Below are 24,506 nucleotides of genomic sequence, written 5' to 3' on the forward strand. Positions count from 1 at the left end.
CTGTACACACCCTCCCCTGCAATCAACGGTCAACAGATAGCCGCTACAAGTGACATCATGAGATGCATAGGTTGTGCCACAGCTGCCTTTGCATCTCTGAAAAAAGACCTCTGGGACCAAAAGGACATTACCATTGCCACAAAAATTAGGGTATTCAACATATCAGTTAGAACATATTTACTTTATGGTTTAGAATAATGACCTAACAAAGCTGGAATGTTTCCAAAGGAGGTGCTTACGAAATATACTTCAAGAAAAACGAATGGACCGTAGAAAGTAAAACATTCGAACACTATGCAAAGACCAACCCACAGTTGAATCCTATATTAAAAGACAGCATTTAAAGTGGTTTGGACATGTCTGCAGAATGGAGCCTAAATACTGTAACATATTCCGGACGAATGGAAGATAGTAAGTCATATGCTAAAGAAAACACAGCTAAAGTCGATTGCCCAAGATATTCAACCATTACACTTCTATATTGATGATGCCAAGCAAGCTGCCTTAACATTGCATTCCTGGGAGTGAAAGGAGGGGGAAAAATAAGTCTCCTCCCTGTCCCTTCCCCCGACTTGCATATTTAAGTCAGACTAATTACAATATCCCTCCCTGAAGTGAATTGCAGACTAAAAAAAAACCCCAAAACCCCCCACATTCCTGACAATTGAATTCCCGGGAGTTTGCAAATTCCCGGGAGTTTGCAAATTCCCGACAGGGCCGTCCCTAACCAATATGATGCCCTAGGCAAGATTTTGGCTGGTGCCCCCTAGCACCACCGTTGGTTCTGCCTGTGACCTTGCACTTCTTTCCCAGCACCATCACCCCTCACCCATAGCAGTCCTTATTTTGGTGTTTGTACCCCCTATATTTTAAATAGGAACAGTTCGCACATTTGGCGCACAGCCCAAAAAGGGGTGTGTTTTTGCTGGCAAGGGGCATGACCACACAATAGTAACCCCAATTCCAATTACGCCACACAGTACTGCAACTTTATTCACATTTGATCATGCGATAGTGTCCATAATTCATATTGCATCACACAGTAGTATCACTTTACCTTATAAACGTTACTCCTCACAGTAGAGCCCCTTATTCACATTACATCACACTGAATTGCTCCTTATTCACATTACACCACACCCTATTGCTCTTTATTCATATTAGATGACACAGTAGTGCCCTTTCTATACGCAACGCCACATAGTAGAGCACCCTATACACATAATGCCACACATTAGTAATGCATTTATACACATAATTCCACACAGTAATGCCCCTTGCACATTATTAATGTCCTTATAAACATAATGTGCCTTACACATTATGACAACCTTTATTAATGCCCTTTTACACATAATGTCCCTTACATATATGCCGCACATTATTAATGCCCTTATACACATAATGACACATATTCCCCCTACACATTTGCTGCACATTATTAGTGACCCTATACACATAATGACACACATACAGTAGTACCCTGTTACACATATGCCACACATTATTAATGCCCTTATACACATAATGACACACATAGTGCCCCTTACACATATGTTGCACATTATTAATGCATTTTTACATGACACACATAATGCTCCTTACACATATTCTGAACACTGCTGCACAACCAACCCACTCACATGCACACAGCACTCACACTTCCACTAACACTGTGACCTCTGCCTCTGCTTGGATACAGATGTGTCCTCATAAATCTTGCCTCAATGCTAACGTCGGGCACCTTTTTTTATGAAAATGCATCTTATTTGAATTGCTATGTGGCTAGGATGCACAGGCAGATTCTGCTGATTAAAATGATATGCAGCATGCCTATATACTGTGTGAGACTGTGGCTGTATCTGCATATGAAATGCTATACAGAATATAGGCATGCCGCATATCATTTTAATCAGCAGAAGCTGCTGATGCCCCTAGGCATATCAAATGCCCTAGGCAATTGCCTAGTTTGCCTATAGCTATGGCCGGCTCTGATTCCCGACAATTAGATTTAAGTCAGACTAATTACAATATCCCTCTCTGAATTGAATTGCCGACTAAAAAACACATTCCTGACAATCAAATTCCCGTGATGCACGGGAGTTTGTAAAGTCAGGAATTTGAAGACAAACTCTCACTGAATTGAGTTGACCCCTCTGTGCGCTAAGGTAGCACAGAAATTTAGATACCGCTTAAAGGGCTTAATTCAGAGCTGATCGCAGCAGCAAATTTGTTAGCTTAGCTGATGGGCAAAACCATGTACACTGCAAGGGGGGGGAGAGATATAACATGTGCAGAGAGAGTTAGATTTGGGTGGGCTATTTTGTTTCTGTGCAGGGTAAATACTGGCTGCTTTATTTTTGCACTGCAGTTTAGATTTCAGTTTAAACACACCACACCCAAATCTAACTCTCTCTCTCTCTCTCTCTCTCTCTCTCTCTCTCTCTCTCTCTCTCTCTCTCTCTCCATGTTATATCTGTCCCCCCTGCATTGCATATGGTTTTGCACATTAGCTAACAATTTTGCTGCAGCTATCAGATCGGAATTAGACCCAAAACCTGTTCAAACTTGTTGATAGACCCACTAATATCTACTGTCCTGGTCTTGGGCCTAATTCATACCTGCTCACTCCTCTGCTGTTTTTGCAGAGGTCTGCAATCAGATAGTCGCCGCTCATAGAGAGTGAAAACCCGCCCTGTGCAAGTGTGCGAATGCATGCTTACGCCGTGCGAAAACTTTGTCACAGCGGACATCTGCAAAACAGTTTGCAACTCACTTACCATCAAATTATTTTTCCATTCTGTGCAGTCTGTGCGCAGCCCAGGATTTACTTCTACAGTGCGAAAGAAACAGGCTGATAGGGGCCGGAGCTGACACCACCCACCCACCCTGAAACCGCTTGGGAACTCCTGCGTTTTTCCTGACACTCCCTGAAAATTGCCAGTTACCACCCACAAACGTCTGCTTCCTGTCAATCACCTTGCGTACGCCTTGCGATAGAAGTCTTCGCACCATTCTGTCGCTGTTTGAGCTTGCGTGTGAGCATTGCAGTGTATACACATGCGCAGTCATTCGATAATCAGCTGCTGTGCGATTTCGCACAACAGCGATCAGGTCTGAATTAGGCCCTCTGGGTGTTCATCATTGGCTGCTAAGTGGCAGCAATTTTTATGTGACATTGGCACAGTAACTGGCAATACAGCTGGTGCTAGCAGACTTTTGGCATATTACTAGGCAACTACTACTACTGCTTAGCATGTTTTGTGCTGTTATGGCAGCCCACTCAAAGTTGATGTACACGGTCATGTTTACCATAACTCATACATTACTGTAGAAACCATTTTTTGTTGTGTAATAAAGAATCCTTTTTGATGTGGTGTATGTGTGTGTGCTGCATACAGTACTTTTATGCTGTAATAAGTATGTTCTTTGGAGCTTATTCAGTAAGAATTGCAATTTCTGCTAAAAAGCAGTTGCTGCGATCAGATAGTTGCTGCCCAGAAATAGAGAGAAAAACGCCTATTGTAGAAATTGCGAATGCATTGCAATATGCGGGCTGATCACAAAACCATATGCAATTCCCGGAACATCAAAGATTTTTCCTAGCTGCGCCAGGCAATGTCATCCACAGTTCTTGCGACACAAGAGGCTGGAAGTGGTCATCGCTGAAGTCAGAGGACATCCTTAGAAATGCCTGGGTACGCCTGCATTTTTTCTGACACACCCAGAAAATGGAAGGTTTCGGCCCAGAAACGCCGGCTTCCTGTTGGTCAAACAGCGTCTGCATTGCGATCACGATGTGTACTCCATTTCTGTCGCTATTTTTACTCGCACGTGCACAATGCAGTTGCTGCTGCACATGCTCAGTCATTCATTAATCATCTGGATTGTGAATCGCAAATTTTGCAATCCTTACTGAATGAGGTCCTATGTTGCCATACCTTGCATGTCATGTATATAGATTTTTGTTCAGTTGTGTTGCACAGTGGTATGCATTGCAGATTTAGTATACATTTCTTCTGTAACGGCATGTCATTTAATGTCTTCTATGGTGCAAATCAATTTGGCAGGTTTCAGTCAGTGCCTTGTATTCTGCATACAAATATTTTGAGCAATCTGTAAAGTAGGTTTACTGTCTCCATTATGTTTATGAAAGTGACAAGACCTCTTTCATAATGGATTCTACTTATTGTTTCAAGTTTGGTTTACCAGTAAATTTGCATTGAAATACTTTTTTATTTCGATGCCCTTCACCTGACCCCTACTCTCTTGTGTGTGCTGAAGAACATTTATCCAATAAGTCATGATCAACTGTTCTAGCTGCCATTCGTCACTGTCCTCCCCTTATCTGATGTACTTAACCACCAGGTGGTGATGGTGGCAAGGCATTGGGATTACAGGGTTATAGGTATATAACAGAGTATGCATTCATTACTGATCAGCTGCACATGGAGGCAGATGGAAGCAGAAATCCTATGTTTCTCTGATGGGCTAACCTGTACTGTACCTCAAGGCTTTAAAGTAAAACTGGATGCATCTAGGTTTTACTGATTCTATTAAACTTCAATATGCTTTTATATGGATGCACATGTTGCATAGGTTATATGTATTGCTGAGCTACACGTGTTTTATTCCAACGTTGTATTGGTTTATTTCCACTTTAAATAATGTGTTGGTAAATAAGGTAACCAGTGTTCTAATTACATCTCTAACATAAATGCAAAACTTCAGGCCTCTGGGATTCTTCTCCGTTAGCTGACCTTATAAATGCCTATTTTTTAAACGTGGGATGAGCAGAATAGAGCTTAAGATTTTGTGTATCTGTCACCTTCACTACAGTGTTTCAATCTTTTGGGTGGCCAAGAAAATGCTGTGTAACTTCTGTTCCCACCACTACATGTGTCAGTGGTTTGAACAAAATGTTGTCAAAGTTGTGCTACATAGGTCCAAACTAATAAAATAAAGGAGGCAAAGACTTTATCCAGTAGTTCACAAACTTTTTTTTGAATCATGGCACCCTAGAGTATCAGAATTTTCTTCACCGCACCCCTGGGCCAAAAGTTTCTTATTGGGGAATTTAGAAATAAATATTACATTAAGTAAATTGTGTGTCATCCTTAGGTTCAGTTATGTGGTTAGGGACAAGATTTGCTTCTGTTTGTCCACATATTTTATGACTGACAGCCACCAGCACTGGTTTTGCCTATTACATTGACCATAAATAATTTTAATGGGTCCTGGACCACCAACCCAGGGTACCCCTGCAAGTGTCCTGAGGCACCCCAAGGTACCACGGCACACAGTTTGAGAACCACTGCTTTGTGCACATCTGTCAGAGTGTGTACTGGAGTTGACGATACATGAGATATGTTTAACAGCTAAATAACAAAACCACTATCATGCTTTTACTGAGAATATCTAAACAATTTGATGCCTCAAACTAAGTTTGAAGGCAAAGTAACAGTAAAATATCATTATATATTTCTGCATGTTGGATGTGGTTCCCTCTCTAAAATCTATAAAATTATGACTTTTTAATATGTGAAACGTACCATGGTCAGTGTAACTATTTGGACTGTCTTGTAAAATGGGCTCAAGTATTGTCCTTGTAATATGGGTAAGGAAGCCACACAAGGACCATGCTACAGAATTAGCGCATGGGTGGCGAAATTAGGCAACATGGGACAAGCGCCTTGTTCTCCGACGAGGCTACACTACCTTATTCCAGAAGCAGTGATTGATCCTGTTGCTTGAACTGAACCTTATATGGATATTGATTTGAGTTATATAAGATGAGCATCAGATTAGTTGTAGGGGCTAAGCATGCTTCAATATCAGGCCATATACACCATTTTACACCTTGTCTGGTTATCAGTAGCCTCCTAAAGATATACCCTCCCACAGTGAACATAAACATACAATAGTTGACTGTTCTAAATATTATATGTAATAGAAAACTGTAGTGTTCACAATTCCCTTCTCCTTTTACAGACCACTATCCGTGCTGCTGCAAATGCATGAAAATTTCTTACAGACAGATGATTCACATGGTAATACAGTCATATTTTATTATTACATTTTAATCAGCTTGATTTTAAGAAGATTGTTCTATTTTTAGAATAAAGTTTTAAATAATTTTACATTTCTGATGTTTTCCTTTTAGCAATATTAGACTGTAATGTGTTACATTTCTAACATAAGATATACGGTTCTGTGGCTCTGTAAAATGTTACTGAGAAGTCTTTTACTATACAGTATGTAGATTACTCTTACAGGAACAATTTTGAAAATATATAAAGACCATAACTGCGCTGCTGTTTAGGAATACATATGTAATCCCGGCGTACTGGATACCAGCTGTCAATATACAGATAGCGGCAGCCCGTCTGCTGAAATCCCGGCAGTGAGTCCCCTCGCAGGCTCGCCATGAATCCGGTCCGGTGGCTTGCGTCACTTGCCACAGGTTCTAGCCCCAGTCGGTTGGTGGCGTGGACACACTAACTAAATGGGAATTCTGAGTGTTTGCCGGGATTCTGTCTGGCGACATATCACTGGCTGTTGGGATTCCGGCGTCGGTCTCTTAAACGCCGGGATCCCAACAGCCGTTATATTAACTAAATACAATTTTTTCCCCCTGTGCAAAGATAATGTAAAATCACTACATTATTTAAAATGACTACTTATCGAAGGCTGTGTATTAGAGCTGTTAATATACCATCGTGAAATAAGTGGCTGAAACAATGTTTATTGACTCTATTGCAGCATTAAGGGTTAAGAATGTTACAGAGTTTAGATGCAGTCATACCTGCAGTTACAGCTGTCAGTAGGTGTGGTACAAATTGTCAACGTTAAGAATGTCGACTTTTTAACCGGATGTCGGCCTGTCAAAATGTTGACATTGCCAGTAGAGTTTGTTTGGTACGTTATATTATTCCTTATAAAACTATAAAAGACCTGCCTCAGATGTAACTGGTTGTCTGTTTTGCCTCCTTTTAGTTTTCCCTACACTTCCACCATCTCTGTGAAAATATTTAAAATCATTATATTAATATGCAATAAATAGTTTCCTAATTATTATAGTTTTAAATATAATAAATATTGTATTAAATGGAAAACACACACTGTGGACATATAGCTTATTTTCTTAAAATGTTCTGTAAAAGGTATAGGAATATTATTTATTTAGAAAAAAAAATTATGAGATCTTTAGTATACGTGATTGTCAATTCTGTCATCAGTGTTTCGTCTATTTCACAAAAGTGTTTTATTAGCTGTGAAATAAGTATTTGGATGTGGTAAGAAATAAATAAATGGCCAAATGTTTGATTTTCACTTATTCGTTTTTCTGGCAGGATTTTGACCTTGTTTACAATGAATGTTAGTGTTATTTATAAATGTAAGGCTGAGTACACAGTTGGCCTATTGAATGGTCTTATGGTCGACTGGTCTCCTGTTTCGTAAGGTTTATGCACAAATTATCTTGTGCATACAGACTTGCCAATCATCCGCCCAATATATCTGTCCATCAGACCCATTTGAATATGCACAGCCACTTGTAATGTCATGTACAATGGATTCTGCGGCCGATGTATCATTCAGTCTGAGGGTTGCTGTGCAGACATGCAGTTGTATCCTCATGATGTATCGACATTGGCTGTGCTGTAGGGCTGACCTGATTGTATATGAGTAACGGCGTTCAGACATATCGGCTGTACATACGAGCCAATGGTCCAGCCGACATTGTTTGTTTTGCTGTACGAGCAATATATCGGCAAGTGTATACCCAGCATGTCGGTGGTGATACTGGGTGTAAACACAGTGAGGTAGTTGTATTGGCTGCAGGTTCAACGGTGGGCACATTATAGATAGTTTGTTAAATGTTATATGCTGAATTTTTCTTTCTCCTTTCACCACCAAAAGAATTACAAGACCTTAAGATCGGTTGGATTTTTAGAAAATACACCTGACATTAATAATGCATAGAACAAATACAGTGGTAAGCTTCGTAAATTGCGTACTTATATTGCTTTGGATCAGATGTTAATTCATGTTGTCAGGTACTTTATAAGGAACTACTCTACATTCCACAGTACATGGAACATCATTGAAAAGCGAAAGCAGTTGCAGACAGACTATTATTCTATGGGGGGTATCCTATTATCCGTGGAAATGTGGTTTCACAATAAAAACAGGGCTTTTTATTGTGATTGGTAAAACCAGGTATCCAATTAGCTGTGAAAAATTATCAGCGAAAAGACTCCATAGATTTTATCGCAAATTTGATTTCTACTACTCTGAGCAGGTGATAAGTAGTGCAGAATACCTATTTTTTTTTTTCTTTTAAGGTGAAATTGTGGGGATTTGGTTCAGAACCCCTGTGACTCCTCCCTGAATGACTAATTTGGCACTTAGAAGTTAGTAATTGCCCACAAATTACATTTACTTTTTGTGGTAAAAAAACCCATGGTAAATGGGGTACAAGGTGTTGGACAGTATATTGCGCTACTTCATGAATGAGACAAGTATTTTTAGGCTTGCAGGTGGGAGTCATTTTTTTTTTCACACTTTTTTTTTTTTTTAAAGTGGCTTAAAATGACCCAAATATATACTTATACCCATTTTTATGTACCCCTAATTTTATTTTAAAACATTTTATTAAGATTTTTACAAGTTACTTAACACAGAGGAATGACTTCAAAGCATCATGAAGAAAGAAAATAGAATGCATTCACGGAAATAATACAGCAGTCTCGCATATTAAGCTGCAATCAATAATATATAAAGCGGTTCAGTCAAAAAGTATTGATATTTTGTGTATACTGATAATAAACCTGAGCGAAGATGAGTTGCTTTACTCTCACATTTGTAATGTGAGAGTAAATGTCTATGCATCAATCTTCATGCCAATTCCTTAATAACCATTAGTATACTTTAACCAAGTCAAGATAAAAGCTAACTGCAAAAGAAAAGATTTAAAAGAAAGCAAGACACATTGGACATACGGGTTACAGTGGTTAGGTCGACCACTGAAGGTCGACAATGCCATTAAATCGACATGGCCGTTAGGTTGACATGTACTAGGTCAAAGGTCGACATGAGTTTTTCACATTTTTTGTTCTTCAGTTTTTGAATTTTTTTCATACTTAACTATCCACGTGGACTACTATTGGAACGGTAATCTGTGCCGAGCAAAGCTTCAGTGGTTGACCTAATGAGTGTCGATCTAAGTTGGGTCGACCCAACGACCCATACCCTGACATACACAGGAAAATCCTAGTAGGAAAGGAAGGGGGGATGAATTTTGTCTACAGATGTTGCTGTAGTTTACTCTAAAATATTGGTACTGGGCACTGTTATAATCCAAAGCACTAGAGTCCTTATATTTTAAACAGATATATATATATATATTAGAGAGGAGATTTCAAAAGCATATAGTAATAATAAAAGGCAATATTAGAGGTATATAAATCCATATATAGATCTGTATCACAAACGGGTCGCATAATCCAACTAATGTCATGGTTAATAGCATACCTCCCAACTGTCCCGATTTTCGCTGGACAGTCCCGTATTTTGGGGACTGTCCCGCTGTCCCACCCGCGGGCCGCAGTGTCCCACCCGCGGGCCGCAGTGTCCCACGGTGGGGGGGGGGGGGCAGTTGGGAGGCTCCTGCGCTCGCTGCTTTGCTTATATGAATATCTATTCACTGGAGTCAGAGGGAGAGGGGACATGCCAGCGGCTCACAGAGCGCTGGGCATGCCCCCTCAGTGACGAAAACGGGGGCGTAGCTCGCGATTGCGGGTCCTCCCGCAAAGCCACGCCCTGCCCCCTTTTCTTAGATCATGCCCCTTTTTCAGGAGCGCGCGTGTGTCCCTCTTTATAGAAATCAAAAGTTGGGAGCTATGTAATAGTAGCACTCAGTTTGGGAATGACTCATGATGTTGTTTACAATTTCTTATGAAGGAACCAATCTGTATATTAAAAAAGTTTTGAGTATTCTGGTCTGAGTAGAGAGATGTAATTTACCTATATGTCTACCTCATTTTGTATAGAACTCTTCTACAGATCTGTTACCAGAAAACAGTGGCCATGACCTTTCCGGCCGATGGAACCGTCTTCGCCTTCTTTGGTGCACGTTCGCCGGGTGAAGTCCACTGTTTTGACTGTTACTTGATTTCTGGCGTGTAGTGATGAATCCATGTTTCATCAACAGTCCCAAAACGGCACAGAAACTCCTTTGGATTGCGCTTAAACAGGTCCAAACACTGCTTCGAAGTAGTCATTTGATTCCGCTTGTTGTCCACAGTGCGCAAACGCGGCACCCATCTTACCGATAGTTTTGCATGCCCAAATGTTCATGTAGTATATTCTACACACGTTCAAATGAGATGCCCACAATCTCAACAATATCTCTGATCTTCACTTGCCGGTCTGCCAAAACGACATCATGGATTTTGTTGACCATTTCATCCGTAGTAACCTCAATTGGGCGACCTGGACACTCTTCATCAAGGACGGATGTACGACCACGCTTGAATTAATTGAACCAATATCTGATGGTTGTCATTGAAGGTGAAGGGCCCCATAAACTGCTTCCAAATTTTGTTTGATTTCCTCACACGTCTTCCCATCCAAAAACAAGAATCTAATCACCGATCTGTAATGCACTTTCTCCATAGTTAGAAAAAAAAAATCAAACTTGCTCACTTCCAACAGCTACCAAAACAGAAGTACACGATGAATTTGTCTGAAATTCTGACAGTCTTTGTTTGACAGATGACACTAAACGATGATATACAGGTTTGATGTCAGTGGCGCAATCTGTCTTCAAACACAGGTACTTATCAATCACCCCTATATATTTTTGATGTGATATAAGTAATAAGCATCCACAAGCGCAGTAATCACTTATTTTTCTCTTACGTCCTAGAGGATACTGGGGTTCCATTTAGTTCCATGGGGTATAGATGGATCCACTAGGAGCCATGGGCACATTAAGAATTCTATAGTGTGGGCTGCCTCCTCCCTCTATGCCCCTCCTACCAGACTCCGTTTCAAAAATGTGCCCGGAGGAGCCGGTCACGTTTATGGAAGCTCCTGAAGAGTTTTCTGCATTTATTTGATATGTTTGTTATTTTCATGCAGGTCTGGTTGGCACCAGCCTGTCTGCTTCGTGGGACTTAGGGGGGGGGGACGGCCCAACCTGTTGAAGGGTTAATGGTCCCATTCCCCGCTGACAGGACACAGCTCCTGAGGGAACTATTTGCAAGCCCCACCACGGCGAGCGTACATTCCTGCAGCACGCCACCACCCCTAACAGAGCCAGAAGAATGAAGAGTGGGGAGTACTAAGCCGGCGTTCCGACTAGCGGGTCGCCGGCCATTATGGCGGCATGAGGGTACGGAGACGCACAGCTTCTAACCGAGGCGGAATGTGTCTCCGGACACAGTACACAACAGTCTTTAAAACTGTTTTCTCTCCATTAAAAGCAACAGATTAACTCAGCCAGTATAAAAAAAGTGAGAAGACCGCGTGCCATTGAAGGGGCAGGGCTTCTCTATGAGAGGATCCAGTAGCTCACCAGCGCCATTTTCCCTCTGCAGTATACACAAATGCTGACTGACAGGGACGCGCAGCTCCTCCAGTGTGACTCCAGATTACTTCAGAGGTACCAGGGGGTCATAGCAGGGGGGGGGGGGGGGGGGAAGGTTTATTAGTGTACTAAGTCCCTTATTAGGGTACTTAGTCTGTGACCCGGCTAAGCTTAGCATTAGCGATAAGGGCGCGGTGGGGGCTGGCTCCAATTAACTCTGTGTCTCCCTGAAGGGCTCTTTGTGGGTTAATTGTGCTTAACATTTTCCGGTCTGTGTGTGTGCTGTCATTATGTCAGGCAAAGAGTGTGTTTCTTGTACAGTGGAGTGTTCCTCTTCACCAGGGGGCTCACTACTGGGTACTCAGGGCAGTGCACCTTCCCAGAATAGCAGGGCTGAACCGGAATGGGTTAATTCCATTAAGGGAATGATCTCAAATATTTCTACAAAACTATCCCGCAATGAGAAAGAGACACAATACTTAAGACAGACTGTGGATGAGTTTATGAATAGACTCAGTCCACAAATCAGCGTCTCAAGCCGCTCCCATTTGTCCGCAAAAATGATCTCTGGCCCATATCCTGCAGTTTGACTCTGACGCGTCAGACATGGAGAAGGGTAAGGTGGATTTTGAGGGGGGATGCTACTCTGTCACAGGGAAAAGAGGCTCTTATAGAGGCTATCAGAGATGTTCTGCAAATTCCTGATAGTGTCAGAGGAGTGTGGGGATTCTTATTTTAATGTAAAAAAGAAGTCCTCAGTCACTTTTCCTGCGTCAAAGGGATTGAATACCCTGTTTGAAGAACCGTGGGTTAATTCTTATAAGAAATTTCAAATCCCTAAAAGATTGCTCTCCTTTTCCTCTGGAGGATAGGAAAAAATGGAAATACCTATAGTGGACTCATCAGTCTCTAGGCTGTCAAGAAAAATTGTATTGCTTGTCCCTGGTGCAGCCTCCCTAAAAGATACGGCTGATCGTAAAATTGAGACTACACTCAAATCCTTGTACACAGCTGCTGGGGTGGCCCAGAGACCCACTATTGCATGTGCGTGGATCACAAAAGCCATTGCTAAATGATCAGGTAACCTAATTGAGGGGTTAGATTCCTTGTCTAGGGGGGATGTTGTTTTACTCCTGTAGCATATACAGGACAGGACTTAATGCACGCACCACCACTATGGCAGTGTCAGAACGCAGGGGCTTATAGCTACGCCAGTGGACTGCTGATACAGACTCCAGGAAAGGCGTGGAAGGCCTACCATTCACGGGAGAGGCCTTGTTTGGAGACGAACTAGACAAATGGATCTCCAAAGCTACTGCGGATAAGTCTACTTATCTTCCTTCCGCAGCTCCCCTAGCCAGGAAAGTTTATTCAGCTTCAAATTTACAGTCCTTTCGGACAGTCAAGTTTAAGGGAAAATCCAGAGGTGCTTCTACGGCCCCCAGAGGCCCAAGAGGTAAACCACGCAAACTAGCAACTGCAGGTGTTCAGGAATAGAGCTCAGGCATTGCTTCCTCAAAGCCTTCAGCATGACGGTGGACCGCGAGGCCTGGAGATCTGTCAGGTGGGAGCCTGACTACAATTCTTCAGTCACATCTGGTCAAGTTCGTGCCGGGATTCCTGGGTAATAGATCTTATTTCCCAGTGCTACAGACTGTAGTTCCAAGAGCTCCCACCTCACAGATTCTTCAAATCATGCTTACCAGCTTCACAAGAGGCAAGTATAACTTTACAGCAGGCCAACCAAAAACTGATATAGTCATTGTTCCAGTTCCACCTCATCTGGACAACAAGGGGTACTATTCCAACTTGTTTGTAGTACCGAAACTGGACAGTTCGGTACAACCAATTCTGAACCTCAAGTCCTTGAACCCGTTCTTAAGAGTGTTCAAGTTCTAGATGGAGTCTCTGAGAGCGGTTATCTCAGGTCTGGAGGAGGGGGAATTCCTAGTGTCTCTGAATATCAAGGATGCGTACCTTCACATTCTAATCTGGCCACCTCATTAGGCTTATATACGGTTTTCACTGCAGGACTATCACTACCAGTTCCAGGCCCTGCCATTTGGTCTCTCCACGGCACCGAGAGTGTTCACCAAAGTGATGGCAGAGATGATGTTTCTATTCCGCAAGCAGGGAGTGATTATAATTCCGTACCTGGGCAATCTTCTGATAAAGGCGCCATCCAGGGAGAGGTTGCTGGACAGCATTGGCCTCTCAGCCAAACTTCTCCAGGATCACAGGTGGATTTTGACCCTTCCGAAATCTCACCTAGAGCCAACACAGAGGCTCCCATTCCTGGGAATGATACTAGACATGGAGTCGCAGAGAGTGTTCCTTCCGTTGGAAAAGGCATTGGTAATCCAGTCGATGGTTTGGAATGTCCTGAAGCCAACCCGGATATCGGTGCATCTATGCATTCGCCTTCTGGGGAAAATGGTGGCTTCTTACGAGGCGCTTCAATACGTAAGGTTTCACGCAAGACCCTTCCAGCTCGATCTGTCAGACAAATGGTCCGGATTGCATCTTCACATGCACCAGAGGATTAGTCTGTCGCCAAAAGCCAGGATCTCCCTTCTGTGGTGACTACAGACCTCTCACCTCATCGAGGGTCAGAGGTTCGGAATTCCGAACCTGATCCTGTTAACCACGGACGCAAGCCTCCGAGGTTGGGGAGCAGTCACCCAGCTGGTGCAGTTTCAAGGAAGATAGTCAAGTCAGGAAGTCATCCTTCCAATCAACATTCTGGAACTCGGGCCATATACATTGCCCTTCTGTAGGCCTCTTGTCTCTTCTCCAGGATCTGGCCATTCAAGTCCAGTCAGACAATGTCACGGCAGTGACGTACATAAACCGACAGAGCGGAACAAAAAGCAGAGCAGCAATGTCAGAGGTGTCAAGAATTCTCTTCCTGGGCAGAAAAAAACGCTGTGGCGTTGTCAGCGGTCTTCATCCTGGAGTAGACAACTGGGAAGCAGACTTCCTCAGCAGACATGACCTGCACCCGGGGGAGGCGGGCTTTCACCCGGAAGTGTTCAAGTGCTTGACACATCGGTATGGATATCCACAAATCGACATGATGGCCTATAGTCTCAACAAGAAGCTCAAGCGGTATTGTTCCAGGTCAAAAGACCCACAGTCCGTGGCGGTAGACGCTCTGACGAGTCCATGGGTCTATCAGATGGTGTACGTGTTTCCTCCACTTCCTCTGATCCCAAGAATTCTCAAAAGACTAAAAAGGGAAAAGGTACAAGTAATACTCATTGCTCTGGACTGGCCAAGAAGGGCCTGGTACGCAGACCTTCTAGAGATGCTCGTCAAGGATCCGTGGCCTCTACCTCTTCACGAGGATCTTCTACAACAGGGCCCGTTCATCTATCAGGACTTACTGCGGCTACGTTTGATGGCATGGAAGTTGAACGCTGATTCTAGCCAGGATAGGGATCCCTAATAAAGTTATCCCGACTATGATCCAAGCCAGGAAGGGGGTAACGTCTAAACATTACCACCGTATTTGGAAGAAATACGTCTCTTGGTGTGAGAGCAGAACTTATTCTGCGGTGGAATTTCTCCTCGGACATTTCCCTGTTTTTTCTGCAGGCAGGTGTGGATGTGGGCCTACGTCTGGGCTCCATAAATGTCCAGATTTTGGCCTTGTCCATTTTCTTTCAAAAACAATTGGCTTCTCTCCCTGATGTCCAGATGTTTTTGAAAGGTGTTCTGCACATCCAACCTCCCTTTGTGCCTCCCACGGCACCTTGGGATCTCAATTTTGTTCTGCAGCTCCTCCAATCGGACTGGTTTGAACCATTACAGGAGATTGACGTAAAATATCTTACGTGGAAGACCGTCACACTGTTGATCTTGGCTTCAGCAAGACGTGTCGGAGCTGGGGGCTTTGTCTCACAAGAGCCCCTATTTAATTTTCCATGAGGACAGAGCTGAACTCAGAATTCAGCAGCAATTTCTTCCTTAAGTGAAGTCTGCATTTCTCATCAACCAACCTATTGTGGTTCCAGTTATCACCGACACTTCCACTACTTCAAAGTCTTTGGATGTTGTGAGGGCTTTGAAGGTATACGTAAAGAGGACAGCTCATCACAGGAAATCCAACTCGCTATTCATTCTATATGATCCCGGTGGATCAGGCTCACTATCCAGCATGCTTATTCCACGGCAGGTTTGCCGGTTCCAAGATCTGTACATGCTCACTCTACTAGGTCGGTGGGTTATCTTGGGTGGTTGCCTGGGGTGTCTCGGCTTTACAGCTCTGCCAAGCAGCTACTTGATCTGGTTCGAACACATTTGCTAAGTTCTACAAGTTCGATACTTTGGCCTCTGAGGACCTTCAGTTTGGTCAGTCAGTTCTGCAGGAACCTCAGCACTCTCTCCCACCTGCTTTGGGAGCTTTGGTACATTCCCAAGGTACTAAATGGAACCCCAGTATCCTCTAGGACGTAAGAGAAAATAGAATTTTAATTACCTACTGGTAAATCCTTTTCTCGTAGTCCATAGAGGATGCTGGGTGCCCACCTTTTGCTTCGTTCTTCCTGCACTGTTACTTGGTTAAGTATTGTTGGTTCAGCTGTTGCTGTTCCTGTTTAAAGTTGGGTTAGCTTAGCTTTCCTCTGTTTGTATGTGCTGGTTCGGAATCTCACCACTATCTTTTATCTATCCTTCTCTCCAAGTATGTCCATCTCCTCGGGCACAGTTTCCTAGACTGAGTCTGGTAGGAGGGGCATAGAGGGAATAGCCATCCCACACTATCAAATTCTTAAAGTGCCCATGGCTCCTTTTGGACCTGTCTATACCCCATGGTACTAAATGGAACCCCAGTATCCTCTACGGACTACGAGAAAAGGATTTACCGGTAGGTAATTAAAATCCTATTATTGTCTTTTCTGTCAGCCGAATAGGGTTTCTAACCAAACCCTTAATTACGTGCAGCTGAAGTGACTTAATGCACGTAATTAAGGGTTTGGTTAGAACCCCTATTAGGCTGACAGAAAAGACAATAAATAAGTGATTACTGCGCTTGTGGATGCTTATTACTTATATCACATCAAAAATATATAGGGGTGATTGATATGTACCTGTGTTTGAAGACAGATGGCGCCACTGACACCAAACCTGTTTATCGTCATTTAGTGTCATTTGTCAAACAACTGTCAGAATTTCAGATAAATTCATCTTGTAATTGTGTTTCGGTAGCTGTTGGAAGTGAACAAGTTTGAGTTTTTTCTAACTATATGGAGAAAGTGCATTACCGATCAGTGATTAGATTCTTGTTTTTGGATGGGAAGACGTGTGAGCAAATAAAAGAAAAGTTGGAAGCCATTTATGGGGACCTTTCACTGGTTGATTAATGCACTCTTAGAGTGTAAATATTTCCATCTATATTTTGTAGAATTATTTATCACAGCGCCAGCCAGGAGTGTCCGTGTTGGGGCTGCCTTTCCTGAAATATATAATGTTTACAATGGTGATTATATGGTTTCCGTCTCCACCTTCGTAGTTGTGGCATGAAACGGGCTACAGTCGTCCTTACCGCGCACAGCTGTGTGAGAGCTAGAGGGTCGTCTCCGTGTATGTGACTCCCAACTCACTGCAGATTATTTTCCTCTCCTCAATATATGGGAAGCTGTCTCCGCTATGCACTCAGTGTGCGGCAATAGATCCCTGCTCTGCAGCGTGCTCAACAAGAACCTGTGGAGCGTACACTGACCGGTTTCCAATCGTGCAGCTTGTTGATGACTCGTTTCCCCACCTACAGCATCAGCGGCTCCCTCAGATCAATTACGTTTGAGCTCCTTCCTTCTATTTATTATCCCAGGGCTCCGTACACGTGTTGCTTACTTAAAATATCTCAGCCTCTCCTTAGGCTGTTTTATTTGACTAATATGGACAATGACTTGCGACTTAGAATGACCATATAGATAGAAAATGTATTCACAAAAAATCTATACGTAAAATGTAAAAAAAAATTATTTATACTAATTACATTGGTATTCCACTCCAAAGCTACCAAGTTCATAAAATTATTATAATTTATAAGATTAAGAAGGAATGGATATCCAAAGGAAACCAATATTACCTCAATAATATCCTATCATACAGTATCTCCCCAACAATCGTATACAATATATAATGCTTTTCTGTTTGACAATTTGTATATAAAGTTATACATATAACAGGTGGATTAGACACATTAGTTACCACTAATTATTATTTTCACCAGATGATAATTGTTTCAATAGGGTTTAGTTCTCAATCCTCAATAGGACATGAACACATTTCATTAAGTTGTTATTTTAATACAAGTAGAAATTTATACAAACACTAGCAAAAATTATTCCTACAAGAAAGACATACAGAAAAAGAGAACTGGCTGCGCTGAATTTCAGAAGGATTCAAATAACAAAGGAGAGAGCCAATATATCAATATAAAAAGACAGCAAGTTTATTTAAAACATAATGTGTTAATTAATAAAAATAATAATAATAAACAGACATGTTGCATTAATGATAACACAGTCCGGTGTCTCACAGTGTCAGCAGTATGTTGGACTTTTACAGAACTGCCTCTGTAGATGTGGTGTGTTAAAGTCCAAAATCCATGCCAGATATTAGGTGCCGTTCATAATGCTCAGTATTGATGCATGAAGAAATGTGATATTACTGATTCCAATATGGGATCACATAGGGGGGCCAGTGAGTCCGTAAATAATGAACAATTATCTCTCCAGTGGGTTGGTCCGTCTACCGGGCGTCCCCGGACAGGAATCCTGCGTTACCCACACACAACAGCAGTGTCACGGAGAGGAGAGCGAGCACCGCTCAGGAATCCGCTGGCTGTAGCGGTATGAGACGGCAGCGGCAGCGGCTATTTGGAGATCTCAAAGCCGCCCAGAATAAGATCGTCAGAGGTGCTGGGATGGTAGTACATATGAAACACCTGAACAGGTGTTCAAGAGGCGGGTCAGACAGACAGACAGGCTACTGCAACTCTTCATTGCATGACATGGAGAACAAACATAGAAATAATATCAGTAGGGGCATCAAGGAATATATTTACTCAATATGTGATTTAGCTCCACAGTGTCATTAAGACCATGGAGAACCAAGATATTTAAACGATAAATCCAAAACGCCTCCCTCTTACATAATCTGTTAAACCTATCCCCTCCTCTATTAGTACGCTTGGTTTGTTCTATTGCTTTAACAGGGACATTCTTATTTTGACTTGACTGCTGACGTTGTGAAAAATTATTTGAAAGTGGATGTGTCTTGATGCCTCTACTGGTATTTCGAAAGTGCTCCATGAAACGTGTATGCAGTGTCCGTGTTGTCATCCCAATATAAACTTAAAACGTGGACCGTTGGGGTTCCTTGAGGACTGTGTTTGAGAACCTCTGCTCTAGCTGTTATAATCTTCGTGATCAGTTTATAATCAGAGTTTAATAGTGAAATTGATTTGTACAAACCAGGTAGGGCCAAGTATCTTCCAGGTTTGGGTGATTACAGGTTGAGTATCCCATATCCACATATTCCGAAATACGGACTTTTTTGAGTGAGAGTGAGATAGTGAAACCTTTGTTTTTTGATGGCTCAATGTACACAAACTTTGTTTAATACACAAAGTTGTTACAAATATTGTATTAAATGACCTTCAGGCTGTGTGTATGAGGTGTATATGAAACATAAATGAATTGTGTGAATGTAGACACACTTTGTTTAATGCACAAAGTTATAAAAAATATTAGCTAAAATTACCTTCAGGCTGTGTGTATAAGGTGCATATGTAACATAAATGAATTCTGTGCTTAGATTTAGGTCCTATCACCATGATATCTCATTATGGTATGCAATTATTCCAAAATACGGAAAAATCCGATATCCAAAATATCTCTGGTCCCAAGCATTTTGGATAAGAGATACTCAACCTGTATTTTTAAGATGACCGAATGAAAGTATTTAGGTAGCGAGTCTTGCACAATAATATGATTAAACATTGTCACTGAGTCTCCAATCTTGGATAAGAGTATTTTGCAAAATCGGGGCTGGCGCTTTAGCTGGTTTGAGAGTCTTAATTGCTTTCATCACATCCTCTAGTGTTATCGGGTTTGTTAGAGAGTTTGCTAAATCCTTTGGTCATTTTGGATATGTAAGACCTGTCCAGTCATAATTTGTAACAGGATAAAAAATCTGTACCTAGGGTTTTAGAAGATGATTGTGATAAATATAGTGATTCATAAAACTCTCTCATGAGATCCGATATTTGCTTATTAGAATTAGCGAGCCTGAGGATTTCTTTAACAGGAGTAAAAGTGCGGGTGGCCTAGCGCCATTTAACAGATTAGTCAAGAGACGTCCTGTCTTATTGCCAAATTTGTGGAATCGATAAATAACTGAAAAACCCATCACCCATAGTTTATAAGAATTCCTCAAAGTGTTTTTTTGCAGTGTGATATTGATATTTATTGGCTGGAGAAGGGTCAGGCTTCTGTTAAAGATTCTTGGAGAGTCAAGTAGGAAGTGGAATAAATCTTAATGAGAGCTGAGACATAGGATATAATGGCTCCCCTAATTACCGTCTTAGCTGTCTGACAAAATAGTGGGGGATCAGTGACTGCGTGAGAGTGATTGTTATTCCTGTACTCCTGCCAAAAAAACTTTTATTATATTTCTGAATTTGTGGGAATGTGCTAAGTGGGTCGGGAATCTCCATGTAGTGTAGAGGGTTTTTTCTACGGCTATTTGCAGTGAAATCCAAGTTAATGCATGATCGGAAATGGTAATAGGCGCTATGGACTTTGGGAAAAAGTGTAGTGGAAAGCATAATGTAATCGATTCTAGAGAATGTGTGTTGAGCCGCTGATAGGCAGGTATATTCCTTAGGTGGGATGGAGGGCCCTCCAAACATCAACTAAATGAAGAGTAGACATAAACATGGGAATTCCACGTTTCGGAAGAGGGGTAGTGTGAATTATCTAAGCATGAACAAGATACTAAATTAAAATCCCTGTATATAATTACAGAATCACTATTATGTGAAAGCAGCTATTAGCTTTGGGAAGAGATTTAGAGTATACATTCGGTGCGTATATATTCTATAACACACATGGCTTATTATGTAAAGAAACACTGCCAATAACATATTGCCCTTCCGGGTCTGCTTGTACAGATGATACTTCGAGAGGGAACGATTTGCTAAAATCACGACTCCCCTTGCCTTAGAAGTATACGGGGCTGCGGGTACTAAAGTCCAGTTTAACCTCTGTAGTTTCAGCATTTTTGACGATACTAAATGGGTTTCCTGCATAAATGCGACATCTATGGAGAATGTCTATCGGCCGCGGCTTGGGACAATAGGGGATCCATGGTGGACTTACTTGTGTCCACCACATCGCCATTCGTGACCAGGGAGTCTGATGTCCGTCGTACCTGCGGTGTCAGTGTTATCTGGCCCTGCAGCAGTTTTCTTTGCAGCGCGAGGGAGGATGACTGTGTCCAGGTCTAGCTTCATTAGCGGATTCGCCAGTGTCTTCTCCTGCCTGGTTGCAGATGTCTAGGCGGGCGGTGTGGGATCCAGAAAGCGATCCATGCACTGCTGGGGGAGTGGAGAAAGTGAGTGCCCCTTGTATGGAGGTTGAAATGCAGCCTTTAAAAGTTTTTTTGTGCCCCTAATTTAAGGAGAGCACATATTTTGCTGAAAAATACTGATTTCTATAATTGTTTAACAAAAAAAAAATGCATATAACAACCATTTGACGCAATTTAGGTACACCAAATATTTTTTTTTTATGGCCACTAATAGACTTCTATAATGTTTTCCTATATTAGTTTGGCTTTTTATTGTGTACACACAGATTTCCCTGTTTTCACCTATACTTATCTCTGGTTTTGCCAACTAGAATTATTGTGCGAATCCTGTTTTTGCGATTTTGCAATAGGATATGCACGAAAACAGCAGCTCGCGTACCCCCGATATTCTGTTCTCACTGCACTTTTCTTGCGATAGCCGTGATAAATTCAGCCGCAGTAAATTACTGCATTTTCATTGCTAATTGGATACCGCCCTACGCGCTCAAAGTGGATTCTTTTGGCTGAAGTTGCCCAGTATTATACAGTGGACTCACACTGGGTTACATTAGCAGGCACAGCTGTATTCATTCCAGGTCTGCAGCTGTGCTACGTTAGAATATGTGAGGTGAACACGTTTTGGTAATGATGTGCAAGAGCAGTGACTGGATTTCCCTCTGTGCTGTTGATGTGAGCCTCCTGCATCTGACACTAATCTGTTTTGCTACTCCGTTGTCTGCTTCTTGGAAAAAGCAAGCACTTAACCCTTATGTGTCGGTAGCAGTTTATTATAACCAGACCATTTCTGATTGGAAACATGGAAATCCGTATGATGTTGCATTGTTCTGTAATGATCTAATGAAATAAAATGGGGATCCGGTCGGGACCCCGGCAGTCAGAATCCAGACACTATTCGGAATGCCGACACCGGCATCCTGAAAAGTCTCGGCCCGGCGCCGGAATCCTGACAGCCAGGATCCCGAACAAGCAGCCACCACCACGCCAGAGAGGTAAGCTGTGCGGCACAGATTTTAGGTTTAGGCTGCAGGGGGAGGGTTAGGATTAAGCTACACCCCGGGGGAGATTAGGTGTAGGCACCCCCCCCCCCCCCCATGGAGGGTTAGGGTTAGGCTGCGGGAGGGGAGGGTTAAGATTATGTTGCAGTAAGAGGGGGTTAGGTTTAGGGTGGGTTAGAGTGTGTGTGTGTGTGTGTGTGTGAGTGGAGGGGGTTAGGTTTAGGCTACTGAAAGGGAGGGTTAGCGTTATTGGACCGGGGGAGGGGGGGGGGTAGGTAAGTATACTTGCCTTCTCCTGTCAGGACTCTAACTATCGGGATGCCGCGGCTGTTATTTTGACCACCAGCAGCTTGAATGCCAGCATATCAATCCCAACCCGAATAAAATGGACCTTCCGCTTATACAGAACACTCCATATTTGTTGTGTGTCTTATCCACGACTGAAACAGTCCCAGTTTTTAATTCTTCTCTATTGACACTATGAGCTTTATTATTATGATTATTATTATTTATTATTATTATTATTATTATTATAATACCAAAATTGGACTGGATGGACAGCCTGTAGGGAGAACATTCATTTCTAAGGTGGCCTTCTATCCTCTGGTGATGATGAGGTTTCCTCTGGTTGTCCATTGCTCCCTACAGATTCATAGCCTTGTAGAGCAAGACTTCCAATCGCTGTATGAGTAGCTATCCACTTATTGTGGGAAGTGCAGGCATATACCCTGTCCACATAACTCCTTTTTACGTTCAGCAGCAAGTAAGTATGAATGCGCAGAGTAAAACTCCAATATAATGACAATGACATAGAGAGAAAAAGCAAAGAAGGAGCTTTTCCAGTGAGCAATAAATAGTAACTGAATCCAAAAACATAATAATAGTCCTACCTTGGCAAGTACACATTCGGCACTTAATTAAACATACTAACTTAATTAAAATACTCAATAAAATAATTCTAGCTGCTGTATTATGTGTTATGAAAGCGGCACATTTTTCCCATTGTACAAGTTTTCCAGTGTTTCATTACCCAGTGTTTATACTCGGGGAGACATCTGGAACTCTTCTGGCAGAATTGAACTTCAAGGTTACAAAAAATTTTGACTGGAGAAGAAGCGTGTAATAAACCTGCTTACACAGTTCAGTAAGTTTGATGTTTATTTTAGAGGAAGAGCTTTGTCTTCTACTTAATGAGTCCAATCTTAGAGGAGAGTAAGTTTCAAGTCTTTTTCACAAAATATGTCACTAAATGCACCTGGCTGTGCAGTAACTCATGTAGTGACTGCTCCTGTAAAGTTCTTTCTTCTAAAACCTGAGAAAATTCAGTTCGACTCTAGTGTCAGTCTAAAATATTATTACTCCCAGCAATTAGTATACCAGTAGATGCCCCATGTCACATGTCATATTTTCAGACTATGGGGCCTAAGTATCATTCATTGCAATATAGAACCGTAAATTTACGTAGTTTTTCACATTTTACTTTATCGTGAAAATGTATTTAGAAAAAAAATATTTTTGCAATATTTTAAAAATGTAATAAGGTGCTCTTATCACATTTTGATTATTTGTACTCCGTGTGCAGGGTTTCTCCTTTCAATTGATTAAATACATTCTACAGCTACCGTTAAATATCAAATTTTACGATACAAATCAGCCTGGATTATTTCATACATATGGTTTATATCGCATTCAATAGACTCCAATGGGTCTAGAATGCTTTTGTGATAAGAGAGAACCAGATTTTTATCTCCCACAAAATTAAGATACAAATTAACAACTTGTTACATAAGGCCGAAAACAAAATCTTGCGATAAGCATGCTTATCGGCAAAAATTACTGCACAAGAAAGATTTAGAAGTGAAAGTGAGAGGTGCCTCCTCTCTATAAACCACCTCTCACTTCCACTTCCAAATCTTTTCTTGTGCTGCTCCACATTTCTAAAACTCCTTATCCCACTTGACCAGACTCTCACCCAACCATCAATCTTTCAAGTGCTCTCCCACCCACCTGATACTATTTCTGTTTATACAAGCTCCAGGCACGTACCCATTCCGTGTCCCACTACCCAGTATTGTCCCAGCATTGCCCTCTCCCTCTAGACTGTAAGCCGTCATGAGCAGGCCCCTCTATACCCTTTGTCTCACGTTGCACCTCCTACAGTACGTCAGCCTGTACTTGTACTCGTTTTATGTGCATTTTGTATTGTAAGTCTGTCTGGCCCTTGTGGCACCTTTATGAATAAACAACACTGACTGTAGAAAAGGCTATATCTATGAACCATAATAAATGTACTGGATTTATTATGTTTTAATAATCAT

General features: G+C 42.0%; 1 protein-coding gene across 2 annotated transcripts in view; it reads left to right on the forward strand.

Moving 5' to 3' along the window:
• Positions 1 to 24,506, forward strand: part of PKIG (cAMP-dependent protein kinase inhibitor gamma) — a 196,128-nt gene that overhangs the window by 42,555 nt on the left and 129,067 nt on the right. For both annotated transcript variants that reach the window (XM_063959560.1, XM_063959559.1), the window contains exon 2: positions 5,992 to 6,050. The gene's annotated coding sequence lies outside the window, so the exon portion shown is untranslated. The remainder of the gene's footprint in view (positions 1 to 5,991; positions 6,051 to 24,506) is intronic.

This window comes from Pseudophryne corroboree, chromosome 3 (assembly GCF_028390025.1).
Source record: "Pseudophryne corroboree isolate aPseCor3 chromosome 3, aPseCor3.hap2, whole genome shotgun sequence".
NCBI lineage: Eukaryota > Metazoa > Chordata > Amphibia > Anura > Myobatrachidae > Pseudophryne > Pseudophryne corroboree.